This window comes from Gorilla gorilla, chromosome 3, assembly GCF_029281585.2.
Source record: "Gorilla gorilla gorilla isolate KB3781 chromosome 3, NHGRI_mGorGor1-v2.1_pri, whole genome shotgun sequence".
Lineage (NCBI taxonomy): Eukaryota > Metazoa > Chordata > Mammalia > Primates > Hominidae > Gorilla > Gorilla gorilla.
Window position 1 is genome coordinate 126,571,507 of NC_073227.2, and position 13,773 is coordinate 126,585,279.

General features: G+C 35.3%; 1 protein-coding gene across 5 annotated transcripts in view; it reads right to left on the reverse strand.

The window, feature by feature from the left end:
- Positions 1-13,773, reverse strand: part of TBCK (TBC1 domain containing kinase) — a 265,095-nt gene that overhangs the window by 134,733 nt on the left and 116,589 nt on the right. The gene's annotated exons all lie outside the window — the stretch shown is intronic.

The following is a 13,773-nucleotide window of genomic DNA, read 5'->3' on the forward strand; positions in this document are numbered from 1 at the left end:
GTTGCCTTTCTGTCTGGATGACCTGTGTATTGCTAGAAGTGGGGTGCTGAGTCCCCTTCTATTATAACACTGCACTCAATCTCTCTCTTTAGGTTAATTAATATTTGTTTTATATTCTGATGCTCCAGAGTTGGTTGGGTATATATATAATTGTTATATCCTCTTGCTATATTGACTTTTATCATCATATAATGGACTTCTTTTGTCTTTTTAAAACTATTATTGAGTTAAAATCTATTTTATCTGATATATGTACAGTTGCTCCAGCTCTCTCTATAGTTTCTGAATCTTCTCTCATCCCTTCACTTTTAGACTCTGCATGTCTTCAAAGGTAGAGTTTCTTGTAGACAGCATATAGTTGTGTCTTTTTTTTTTAATCAATTCAGCCATTCTAGCTCTTTTTATTGGATAATTAATTTAATTGGATAAATTAAACCTATTTATATTCAAGATTATTAATAATAGGTAAGAATTTGCTACTGTTATTTTATTACATGCTATTTGCATGTTTTGTAGACACTTTCTTCCTTTTATCCTCTCTTAAAGTCTTCCTTTGTGGTTAGGTGATTTTCTCTAGTAGTATGTTTTTTTTTCTTCTTCTTTTTATTAAAGTTCTGGGTTACATGTGCAGAATGTGCAGTTTTGTTACACAGGTATATATGTGCCATGGTGGTTTGCTGCACCCATCAACCCGTCACCTACATTAGGTATTTCTCCTAATGTTATCCTTCCCCTAGCCCCCACCCCGCACAGGCCCCAGTGTGTGATGTTCCCCTCTCTGTGTCCATGTGTCCTCATTGTTCAACTCCCACTTATGAGGGGGAACATGCAGTATTTGGTTTTCTATCTTGTGATAATTCGCTGAGAATGATGGTTTCCAGCTTCATCCATGTCTCTGCAAAGGACATGAACTCATCTTTTTTTATGGCTGCATAGTATTCCATGGTATATATGTGCCACAATTTCTTTTTTTTTTTTTTTTTTTGAGACGGAGTCTCGCTCTGTCACCCAGCCTGGAGTGCAGTGGCGCGATCTCCGCTCACTGCAAGCTCCGCCTCCCATGTGCCACAATTTCTTAATCCAGTCTATCATTGATGGACATTTGGGTTGGTTCCAAGTCTTTGTTATTGTGAATAGTGCCACAATAAACATATGTGTGCATGTCTCTTTTTTGCAGAATGATTTATAATTCTTTGGGTATATACCCAGTAATAATGGGATTACTGGGTCAAATGGTATTTCTAGTTCTAGATCCTTGAGGAATCGCCACAATGTCTTCCACAATGGCTGAACTAATTTACACTCCTACCAACAGTGTAAAAGCATTCCTATTTTTCCACAACCTCTCCAGCATCTGTTGTTTCCTGACTTTTTAATGATCACCATTCTAACTGGTGTGAGATGGTCTCATTGTGGTTTTGATTTGCATTTCTCTAATGACCAGTGATGATGAGCATTTTTTCATATGTCTGTTGGCTGCATAAATGTCTTCTTTTGAGAAGTGTCTGTTCATATCCTTTGCCCATTTTTTGATGGGGTTCTTGGCTTTTTTCTTGTAAAATTGTTTAAGTTCTTTATAGATTCTGGATATTAGCCCTTTGTCAGATGGATAGATTGCAAAAATTTTCTCCCATTCTGTAGGTTGCCTGTTCACTCTGATGATAGATTCTTTTGCTGTGCAGAAGCTCTTTAGTTTAATTAGATCCCATTTGTCAATTTTGGCTTTTTTTGCCATTGATTTTGGTGTTTTAGACATGAAGTCTTTGCCCATGCCTATGTCCTGAATGGTATTGCCCAGGTTTTCTTGTAGGATTTTTATGGTTCTAGGTCTTACATTTAAGTCTTTGATCCATCTTGAGTTGATTTTTGTATAAGGTGTAAGGACGGGGTCCAGTTTCAGTTTTCTGCATATGGCTAGCCAGTTACCCCAACACCATTTATTAAATAGGGAATCTTTTCCCCATTGCTTGTGTGTGTCAGGTTTGTTAAAGATCAGATGATTGCAGATGTGTGGTGTTATTTCTGAGGCCTCTGTTCTGTTCTATTGGTCTATATATCTGTTTTTGTACAGTACCATGCTGTTTTGGTTACTATAGCCTTGTAGCAGAGTTTGAAGTCGGGAAGCATGATGCCTCCAGCTTTGTTCTTCTTGCCAAGGATTGTGTTGGCTATGTGGGTTCTTTTTTGGTTCCATATGAAGTTTAAAGTAGTTTTTTCCAATTCTGTAAAGAAAGTCATTGGTAGCTTGATGGGGATAGCATTGAATCTATAAATTACTTTGGGCAGTAAGGCTATTTTCACAATATTGATTCTTCCTATCCATGAGCATGGAATGTTTTTCCATTGGTTTGTGTCCTCTCTTATTTCCTTGAGCAGTAGTTTGTAGTTCTCTTTGAAGAGGTCCTTCACATCCCTTGTAAGTTGGATTCCTAGGTACTTTATTCTCTTAGTAGCAATTGTGAATGGGAGTTCACTCATGATTTGGCTCTCTGTTTATGTGTTATTAGTGCACAGAAATGCTTGTGATTTTTGCACATTGATTTTGTATCCTGAGACTCTGCTGAAGTTGCTTATCAGCTTAAGGAGATTTGGGGCTGAGATGATAGGGTTTTCTAAATATACAATCATGTCATCTGCAAACAGAGATAATTTGACTTCCTCTCTTCCTATATGAATACCCTTTATTTCTTTCTCTTGCCTGACTGCCCTGGCCAGAAAGTCCAAAACTATGTTGAATAGGAGTGGTGAGAGAGGGCATCCTTGTCTTGTGCCAGTTTTCAAAGGGAATCTTTCCAGTTTTTGCCCGTTCAGTATGATATTGGCTGTGGGTCCGTCACAAATAGCTCTTATTATGTTGAGATACATTCCATCAATACCTAGTTTATTGAGAGTTTTTAGCATGAAAGGCTGTTGAATTTTGTTGAAGGCCTTTTCTGCATCTATTGAGATAATCATGTGGTTTTTGTCATTGGTTCTGTCTTATAATGTCTCATGACATCGAACTATCCCAACAATAACACAATGAAATTATCACTGCAGAAGACTGAAAATTATAAAGTTCCTTATCTTATTAGTGGAGAAGAAAGTAGAGGGAATAAAATACGCATATTATGAAGCACTCTCTGTAAGGTAAGGTCTAAGGACAATACTCATGACACCTTCAAGTTGACAGCACATCTATCACTACTTAATGTACTGACATAAAATAAAATTATAGTGGACAGAAATGGCATAGAATTAGTCTTCCAACAAAGAATTAATAACCTTGAGTAACTCACTGATCCACGTTTAAGGATTGTTAGTAGTAAGTATCAACTACACTTCAAGGAATACAGCATAGAATGTTATTACTTATGAGAGAATTCTAAAATATTAGAAATATCTCAGGACTTTGTCATATAATTTATTTTGGTAAAGAGCTAAATTCAATAATACTCTTTTACCACATTCTTGAAGTTATCCCTGGACAGCTGCTCTCTTTCTACTGCTTAGAATCATAGCATTTCAGGTGGCCAATCCATCTTCCATACTACAGCCAGAATCATTTTTCTAAAATATAGATAGGATCATGTCATTTCTGTGCTTAAAACTTTCCAATTGCATATAAAATATCCAATTTCCTCAGCATATCATGCAAGGCCCCCATAACAATTCCTCTACCTATTTTACCAACTTTTATCACTACCACCAGTACCACCACCCCAGCCCATCCACTCCAGGTTTCTCTCTCTCAACCTATCCGCTATTAACATCCTATTTACAATAAGACAGCCATGAGCTTCACATATCTGTGTTATCCTTATACTATTTTCTAAGCTGCCAATGCTTTCTCTCCATCCTACTACAGAGCTACACTATGTCTTATTTATTTTTATGGCCCCAGTGCATAATACTGTGCCTGTCATATAATATTTATTAAACATGTAATCAGTGAGTAAACTTACATAGGTCTCATAGAAAGTGGACACAATTTCCTGACCAGCAGTTCACACAATTTGTATGCTTCACATCTCAAAAACACTAAAGAAAGTTGGTGAGTTTTCTTATTGCTAAACATTATTGGATGTTTTCCAAAAGTAATTATAATCTTGCTTTGCTTTTTTGTTCCAAACATAGTATTTTTCACAAGTCCCACTTACTGCAGTTTAGTCTCACTGACACCATTAGTAATCTATACAACATTTTTGCATTATTTGTCCTTGTTATTATCCTTCTCATGTACTTAGCTGATTCATGCTTCAAACATCATCAAGATCACAAAAAATCCCTTTATGCTCCTAGCAGGTATTGAGGAAAAAAAGAGCCGTTCTAAATATGCCAAGAGCATTTATAATTCTCCCTAATAAGTGAAATATTTTTATGACAGCCTAACTTACTAGGGCTTCACCAGAGCCTAACTGACTACAGGAAACTTTAGACTCTGACAAGTAAGATCTTGAAATTATACTTGTCATTTTGTCAGTAAAAATCTCTAACAGTGCCTCAGCTTCTAAATCTAGCTGCCCCGTAATATCTTAAGCATTTATCTAAAACTTAACTCACTATCTTTGTCAGTACCATGCTCACTCAATTCCTAATATGTTCCCATTACCCACCTTGGTTAAAATATAAGGAATACTTCCATACACTAAACATTCCACTGGAGATTCTATAGAGAAATTCTAAAAGGGAAGTTGAATTATCTAACTGAAAATATTAGAGAACTAATACACAAGGCAGTCAAGTGACTTACCAGGACAAGGGAGCAATACCCTATGTATTAATAATTAAGATAACCCAAGTTACAAGTATCAGTCACACTTACAGATTACCACTGGATCATCTTTAAATAATTATGCATGAATATTCTGTTCTGGTACAAAGAAATAATAAACCACCAACAAGACTAGTCATATACATATATAGAGATACATGTGTTTTATATATATAGATACACCCACTCCTAGAAGTCAACAGATATTTAAATAAATGAATATAATTTTAAAACACAATCTTCTTAGTTAATGTCTAAGGAGAAAAGGATGGTACAATATGTTACCGGGCTCCAGATATAATTCACCCAGCCTTTCAACTCCAGTATATGTGCATGCAATTACTGGCACATTTTCCTAAGCATCTATCATTTCTGTTGTTTAATACCTACAATGAAATGAGAAATAAATAGGAAATGCAATACATTACTGATATATGGGTAAACTGTTTTCTATTCTTAACATAGTTGTCTTAATGAGTTAACAGTTGAGTAGGTAGATACTTTGATGCAAAGTATCTGTACCTACTCTACCTATAGAGCAGGTATTTGCAGCAGCTTGGAAAATTTAGCACTAGGTCAGTTGCAGCCATCGTTTTCTCTCTTTCTTTTACACTTCACAGTGAATCAGAACAAAACAGGAGTCTTTGATTTTTGTGGCAAGTAGAACCTTGTTCCAAGTTCAATAAGCAGTTTTCGTATGATTGATAATTTGCACAGAAGGATTAAAATGGCTTGAAATTTTAAGTAATTAAATGTGCTTTCTTGTAATAAAAATATTCTAGTCATTCCCTCTATGCTATAAACACTCTGGTATATTATTTCTATAAATACTCTGGTATATTATTTCTCTTTTCTCCTATCTAGTCTATGTGTATGTGTCTATATGTCTAGTGTATGTGTGTGGTAAGAACACAACATGAGATTCACCCTCTTACCACAAAATTTTAAGTGCACACCGTATCATTAACTGTATATTAATTGTTGCACAGCAGATCCCTAGAAATTATATCTTGTATAACTTTATACTCACTGAACAACAACTTCCCATTTCCCACTACCCATGTGCAATCATTCTATTTCTGCTTCTATAATTCTGCTTTAGATGGCTCATATAAGTGGAATCATGCTGTATTTGTTCCTGTGACAAGAACTTACATTTTTTAAAAGATTCCATGATGATTCTAGAACAACACCCTCATATGTTAATGGGAAGACTGAGACCTAGAGAAAGGAAAAGGATCACAACATTGTGAGCAGCAGCCTGGGTTCAGGAAGCACCCTTTCTTTCATTCTTCTTTTTCCAACTTTAATTTTAGGTTCAAGGAGTACACGCATGGGTGTGTTATACGGGTAGGTTGCGTGCTGCAGAGGTTTGGTGTATAGATTATTTCATTACCCAGGTAATTAACATAGAACCCAATAGGTATTTTTTCGATCTTCTTCCTCCTCCCATCTTTCATCCTCAAGTAGGCCCTGGTGTCTATTGTTCTCTTCGTTGTGTCCATGTGCACTCAATGTTTAGTTTCTACTTATAAGTGAGAACATGTGGTATTTGATTTTCTGTTCCTGCATCAGTATGTTAAAGATAATGGCTTCCAGCTCCATCCATGTTGCTGCAAAGGGCATGATCTCATTCATTTTATGACTGTGTAGTATTCCATGGTGTATATGTATCACATTTTCTTAATGCAGTCCACCACTGATGGGCATTTAGGTTGATTTTATGTTTTTGCTATTTTTGAATAGTGTTGTGATGAACATACACATGCATGTGTCTTTACGGCAGAATGATTTATAATCCTTTGGGTATATGCCTAGTAATGGGATTGTTGGGTTGAATGGAAGCTCTGTTTTAAGTTCTTTCAGAAATCTCCAGTGCTTTTGACAGTGGCTGAACTAGTTTACATTCCCGCAGGCAGTGTATAAGGGTTCCCTTTTCTTTGCAACATCACCAGCATCTGTTATTTGTTGGCTTTTTAATCATAGCCATTCTGACTGGTATTAGATAGTATCTCATTGTGGTTTTGATTTGCATTTCTCTAATGATTAGTGATGTTGAACATTTCTTCATATACTTGTTGGCCATACAGATGTCTTCTTTTGAGAAGTGTCTGTTCATGTACTTTTTACATTTTTAAAGGGGTCATTTGTGTTTTCCTTGTTGGTTTAAGTTGTTTTTAAGACTCTGGATAGTAGACCTTTGTCAAATAAATAGTTTGCAAATATTTTCTCCCATTTTGTAGGTTGTCTGTTTACTCTGTTGATAGTTTCTTTTGCTGTGCAGAAGCTTAAAGAGCTTAATTAGGTCCCACTTGTCAATTTTTGTTTCTGTTGCAATTGCAATTGCTCTTGAGGACTTAGTCATAAATACTTTCCCAAGGCCCAGGTCCAGATTGGTGTTTCCTAAGTTTTCTTCTAGGATTCTTATTGTTTGTGGTCTTATATTTAAACCTTTATTCCCTCTCGAGTTAATCTTCATATATGATGAAAGGAAGCGCTCCAGTTTCAGTCTTCTGCATACAGCTAGCTAGCTATCCCAGCACCATTTACTGAATAGGGAATCCTTTCCTCATTGCTTATTTTTGTCAACTTTGTTGAAGATTAGATGGCTGTAGGTGTGTGGCTTTAATTCTGCGTTCTCTAACCCATTCCATTGATCTATGCATATGTTTTTGTACCAGTACCGTGCTGTTTTGTTTACTGTATCCTTGTAGTAGAGTTTGAAATTGGGTACTGTGATGTCTCCAGCTTTGTTCTTTTTGCTTAGGATTGGTTTGGTGATTTGGGCTCTTTTTTGGTTCCATATACATTTTAGAATATTTTTTTCTAATTCTGTGATAAATGTTGTTGGTAGTTTGACAGGAATAGCACTGAATCTATAAATTGCTTTGGGCAATATGGCCATTTTAACAATATTGATTCTTCTGATCCATGAGCATGGAATGTTTTTCCATTTGTTTGTGTCATCTATGATTTCTTTTTCCTTTTTTTCTTTTTGGAGATGGAGTCTTGCTCTGTTGCCCAGGCTGGAGTGCAGTGGCACGATCTTGGCTCACTGAAACCTCCGCTTCCCAGGTTCAAGCTATTCTCTTGCCTCAGCCTCCTGAGTAGCCAGAATTACAGGCGCATGCCACCATGACCAACTAATTTTGTATTTTTAGTAGAGATGGGGTTTCAACATATTGATCAGGCTGGTCTTGAACTCCTGACCTTGTGATCTGCCCACTTCAGCCTCCCAAAGTGCTGGGATTACAGGCATGAGCCACTGTGCTCAGCCATCTATGATTTCTTTAAGCAGTGTTTTGTAGTTATCATTGTAGAGATCTTTCACCTCCTTTGGGTAGATGTACTCTTAGGTAATGTATTTTTTTTATTGGCTATTGTAAGTGAGATTGTGTTCTTGATTGGGCTCTCAGCTTGGACACAGTGTACAGAAGTGCTACTGGTTTACATATATTGATTTTTTATCCTAAAACTTGGCTAAAGTTTTCATCAAATCTAGGAGCTCTTGAGCAGAGGCTATGGGGATTTCTAGGCATAAAATCATAGCACTTGTGAAAAGAGACAGTTTGATTTATTTTCTTCCTATTCGGATGCCTTTAATTTCTTTATCTTGCCTGACTGTTGTAACTAGGACTTCCAGTACCATGTGGAATAGGAGTGGTAAGAGTGGGCATACTTGTCTTGTTTAAATTCTCAAGGGGAATATGCATCCAGTTTTTGCCCATTCAGCCTCATGCTGGCTGTTGGTTTCTCACAGATGGCTCTTATTATTTCAAGGTATATTCTTTTGATGCCTTAAATCTCTCTCTTAAATTTAATACATTTTGGTCCTTACATTCTTATTGCAATATCTATCAGCAGTATATGTAGGGATATTTTAAACAGTTTCTGACTTTTAAAGGTTTTTGTGGTTAATTACTTTTAACCTACTTCAAAAGTGAAAAATGCTCTATATATTTTGTTTTGCAAACCTAAGACACATATAAACATTCAATAGTAAAGCAAATATAAACCTAATGCCATCATTGGCATCTTGAAACAAAATATGCTTAATAACACTGATCTAAACTATAAGATAATTTTTGGACTGCTCAAAAAATTCAGAAAGCAGGAATCCTTTCACAAAGCAGAACCCGTATCAACCATAAAACAAGCAGCTCTGCTATAGAGAAAGGCCTTCCTATCAGATTCTTGACAATTTGGGACCAGGTTTAAGATGTATAAGAACCCAGATCTACTCTAAATTTTCAAGATAAGTAGAAATTCTGATCACCTCTAACATTATTTTTCATTACAGTTCCCAATATGTATGAAATATTTCTTTTAAATTTTATAAAGTATTTACATGTTGCAAAATTAGCTGTATGCTTCAAGAGCAACAATTAGGTTAGTGTTATGTGAATTCTTATAGCTTCCTAGAATCACATTACAATTTCAGAGTCTTCATCAGTCAGGCTACTGGCTGCTATTTTCATGACCATTTATTAGCTTGGAGGTGATGTATTGTAATATCTGTTTTTAAATTTTCCCCTTTTCCATAAAATAATGCAGTATTTCCACCACAAACAAGACTGACATAACCTGAGGTTTTAAAAGTAATTTTTCATAAAGTTTTATTTCAGTGACTATACACCATGCCAATATAAACAAATTAACTACTTTCTCACTTATCCTTAACTAATTTTAAACTCACAAGACTTTAATATGCCATCCAGATTTTAATGTTTATATGTAATTTTTACAGATGGGTGGGGGAGAGAAGGACCACTGCTAAAACCTCCAAATTTAATTCCATTTTGATTGTCCTTTTGCAATTCCAAGGTGTACTTAGAAACAGACATGCAGTGAGCCGAAATTGTGCCACTGCACTTCAGCCTGGGTGACAGAGTGAGACTCCATCTCAAAAAAAAAAAAAAGAAAAAGAAATAGACATGCATGACATGCATGAATATCATGTAGCTACAAGCAGAAAATGGGAATAATTAATTCTCAGCTTCAGGTAAAGTGGCATCAATCTTACAGGCTTGACAATACAAAACTTTCACTGAACAACTGTGTACTACAGTTGCTCTACTCTTTCACAAATCATTTCTCCAGCCCATATCTGGCTATAAGCCAGGGAGAAAAAATGATGGACAACTATTGGGAGCACTTACGTTAAGAATCCTTTGCTTCACTCATGATAGATCACCTTGAAAAAAATGTAGAGAGATCAGAAAGCTCTAAAAATATTAGTATCAATTATAGCATTCGTATTTTGGTACCTGATGTTCCTTTAAATACTTATTTCATTACTTCAAAAATATTGAAAAAATATCTCAACAAATATATTTTTTAAAATCTTTAATGTGGCCTACAAGATGCTGCATGATCCTTCTTTGTCTACCTCTCCATTCACTTTTCTAGCCACTCCTCTCCACTTTCCCATTTGCTCCAACTTCCTTCAGCTGTTTCAGGCCTTTGAGCATTTTATTCCCTCTGTCTACAAGATTTTCCTCTCTTTCCACTCCCCACTCCCCAATATCACTTAAATAATTTCAAATATTATCTTAGGTATCATTTACTTAAGAAAAACTGCCTAACTCCCTGTTTTAAACTCCTATTGTTTTCTGCGGTGTTATCACCATAACTATTTAACAAAGAGGTCACAAATTAGTAGCCTACTGGCTATAATAAGCTATTTGATTAAGTCTTATAGTTTCAAAAATCTAAGCCACTGTTTATAATGGAAAGATTACACATAAATCTTACAGTAACCCTATTTAATTTATATTTATCCCTAGATGACAGTAAAAAACTACTGACTGAAAACCCAAATTGTTTCCCATTTATATACTTAAACATCTCTAAAATACTTTAAAAACTTTGGATATAAATGTAGTATAACTAAATTTACTTGGCAGCACTTTTGCTTTATTAAGATAAGTACTGAATAATGGAAAAGTTATAGTAGTCAACTGTCCACTCATCTGATGGTGATATTGAACCACAACATTGATATCTGCTTTCTTTGCTTTGGTTAAGCATTTCATGAAAATATAACTGCTGCTTAGATGAGTATGAGTATTTGTTTTAGCTAAAACTTCACAATTACACTATATCTCTGACTAAGTTTTACTTCAAGTAAACTCAAAGCCTTATTGTTTTAAGAGACCAAATAAATTCTCTCAAATTCTATGCTACATAAAATATAAGTGTGAAAATAAAATCAGAGGTCACCAGATTCTTGTCCTACTTATCCAAATACACGCAGAACACATTCAATCTAAACATATGAAGAAGAACTTTTTTTTTTTTTTTGGAGACAGAGTCTCGCTCTGTTGCCCAGGCTGGAGTGCAGAGGTGCCATGTCGGCTCACTGCAAGCTCCGCCTCCTGGGTTCATGCCATTCTCCTGCCTCAGCCTCCCAACTAGCTGAGCCTACAGGCGCCTGCCACCACGCCCGTCTAATTTGTTTTGTATTTTTAGTAGAGATAGAGTTTCACCATGTTAGCCAGGTTGGTGAGAAGAACTTTTAAGTACATACAAAATTTTCTTAAATAGTCAGCTCTCTATATCTGTGGGTTCTGCATCCATGGATTTAACCAATTGCTCAGTGAACATATTTGGGGAATAAAAATGAATGTCTGTGTCTGTACTGAGCATGACGTTTTTTCTTGTCATTATTCCCTAAACAATACAGTATAACAACTATTTACATAGCATTTCCATTGTATTAGGCATTAGAAGTTATCGCGAGATGATCTGAAGTATAAAGGTGGATGTGCATAGGTTACATGCAAAGGGACTTGAGCATTTGTGGATTACAGAATCTGGGGGAGTCCTGAAACCAATCCCCCATCGATACCGGGGGATGACTGAACTTGTATTTCACTGAATATCTTGCTATAAAATGAAAATAGTATTATTCATACATACTTTTAACAGATAGAATACTCATCAGTTAAAAATATCAAATTTGTGCCTACTGTGAACATTTGAACTTATTTATTTGAAGTTTATACTATTACTAATAAATAATATTTTGTTCAGGAATGAGGTGGTAATGTAAATGGAAAGGAAGAAGACATAGATAAGCTAGGCAGCTTTGAAAATATGTGGAAAATGTCATTCCTGTTCATCCAGGTAAGTGCTTTAACAGGACCTATCATCAATGCATTGAGATGTTAGGAGCAGGGATGCTGGGACTGAATTTAAGACTTATTAATAGAAGATGAAATATCTTGGGTCTTTGCATGTAGGATAACCTATTTATAAGCAACACAGACTAATCATTTCATGGAAAGATGAATTTGCAGTAAGAGCAATTAAGCAAAGAAACCCAATTGTACCAGCTGACACTACATCAACTAAATAGATTTCGTTCCTATTTGAATAGCATGCTCTGAACAACATGAGTGTTTAATAAGGTTTGACAGATGTTATGATATAGTGACTAGAAAGGATAAAATTACCAGAATTTCATTTTTAAGGCCTAAAACAAGCAAGGTAACATCTCTTGAATGATCATTAGTAAGAATACTGTACAATTCCTTTCAGTTTTGAATTAATCGAGAAACTTTATTCTAATCTTGTACCATCTGTAAAGTAAACCCAAAGCAGGCAATTTTAAAGACATAGAATAATTTTTCCTATGGAATTAAGATAGAAATATGTCAGTCGACCATAAAATACACAGTTGCATGAGTTTTTTAACAGACAAGCAGAGTTGCCACTAATCTCCCTATAAAGTATAAAAACAGATGCTTCACCCGTGTTTAACAGGAGCATTTATGTATTGAATTGGAAAGACAATACATTTGCTTGATTTGAAAATGTACAATCAGTATTCCTAATATATATATTTTTAGAACTGGCCAGAAAATGTATTTTAATCCTAATCAATCATCTTATGTTTACTTTGGCAAGCTGGAAATGACAAGAAATCATCTGCATAATATAAACAGTATTCCCAGTTTGCGAAACTAGCTTATTTATTACTGTTCAAAACAAAAAAATAGATAACTTGATTTTCATAAAGAATCTCCCAGAAAAAAATATGACCTAAACTATTCATTCATAGTAAGAAATAACTCACTTTAATTAAAATTTGATAAGTCAGAAAGCTGATGATAATAGTTTCAATCTTGAGGGAACGGGGAATAAAAAGTTTTAAATAAATCCAAGGTATTTTTCTTATTATTTTCCCACAAATGATAAAAAATTTCAACAGAGAGATGGTAAAGTACCAAGTACAGATCATCCATTAAACATAAAAATGAGGGCTGGCAGTAGGTTTCTTATTTTTCTTGAGAGTAATTAATAAAGACATAATCTTAAGGGACCTTCCTTTTGTTTTTTATTTGGTTTTCAGGCAAATTTGATTCTGGGATAATTTTAAGTGTGTTTATTATCAGCAGTAACTTGGGCCTGCCTGAAAATATGGAGAATAGCACAATGGATGCAGTCAATAAAGTACTGTGAAGTTTTTTCACCTAAAAAAACTGAAGTTTCTGCAAAAATATAGATTTAGTTACATCCTAGGTAACAACATTAATTTCATCTTTTTAACCATAGCTTCAAAGCTCAGACTATAGTTATCCATATTTCTACATTTAAGCATTCAACTCCTAGGTTTACAAACTCCTTACTTGTGAATACTCTATATAGCTTAACATATTCTCCTGCATTGCATGACATAGATGATTTGTCCTCCCAAGAGGGCGGTATTTCCTTTTGTCAAACCGTCAAACTGTTGGCAAGCAGCTTTGGCTGGGAGGCAACAAAGTTTCGTGAATTGTATCTTTTTATAAACACAGATTCTTAAACACCTTCCCAAGTGGCCTTTCTATACTTTCCATCACTGAAGAGAAACAGCCCCTGTCCTAAGCAAAAGAGCAAATATGATACTGCCCCCAACTTCCTGGCATTTTACCCATTTAGTAGCATTACCAAGATGGAAGTAAATCACAGTGAGCTGGTATGACCCAGATTTGTATTTACAATGCTGGGTCAGTAGAAGAAGCAGTATATGAGAG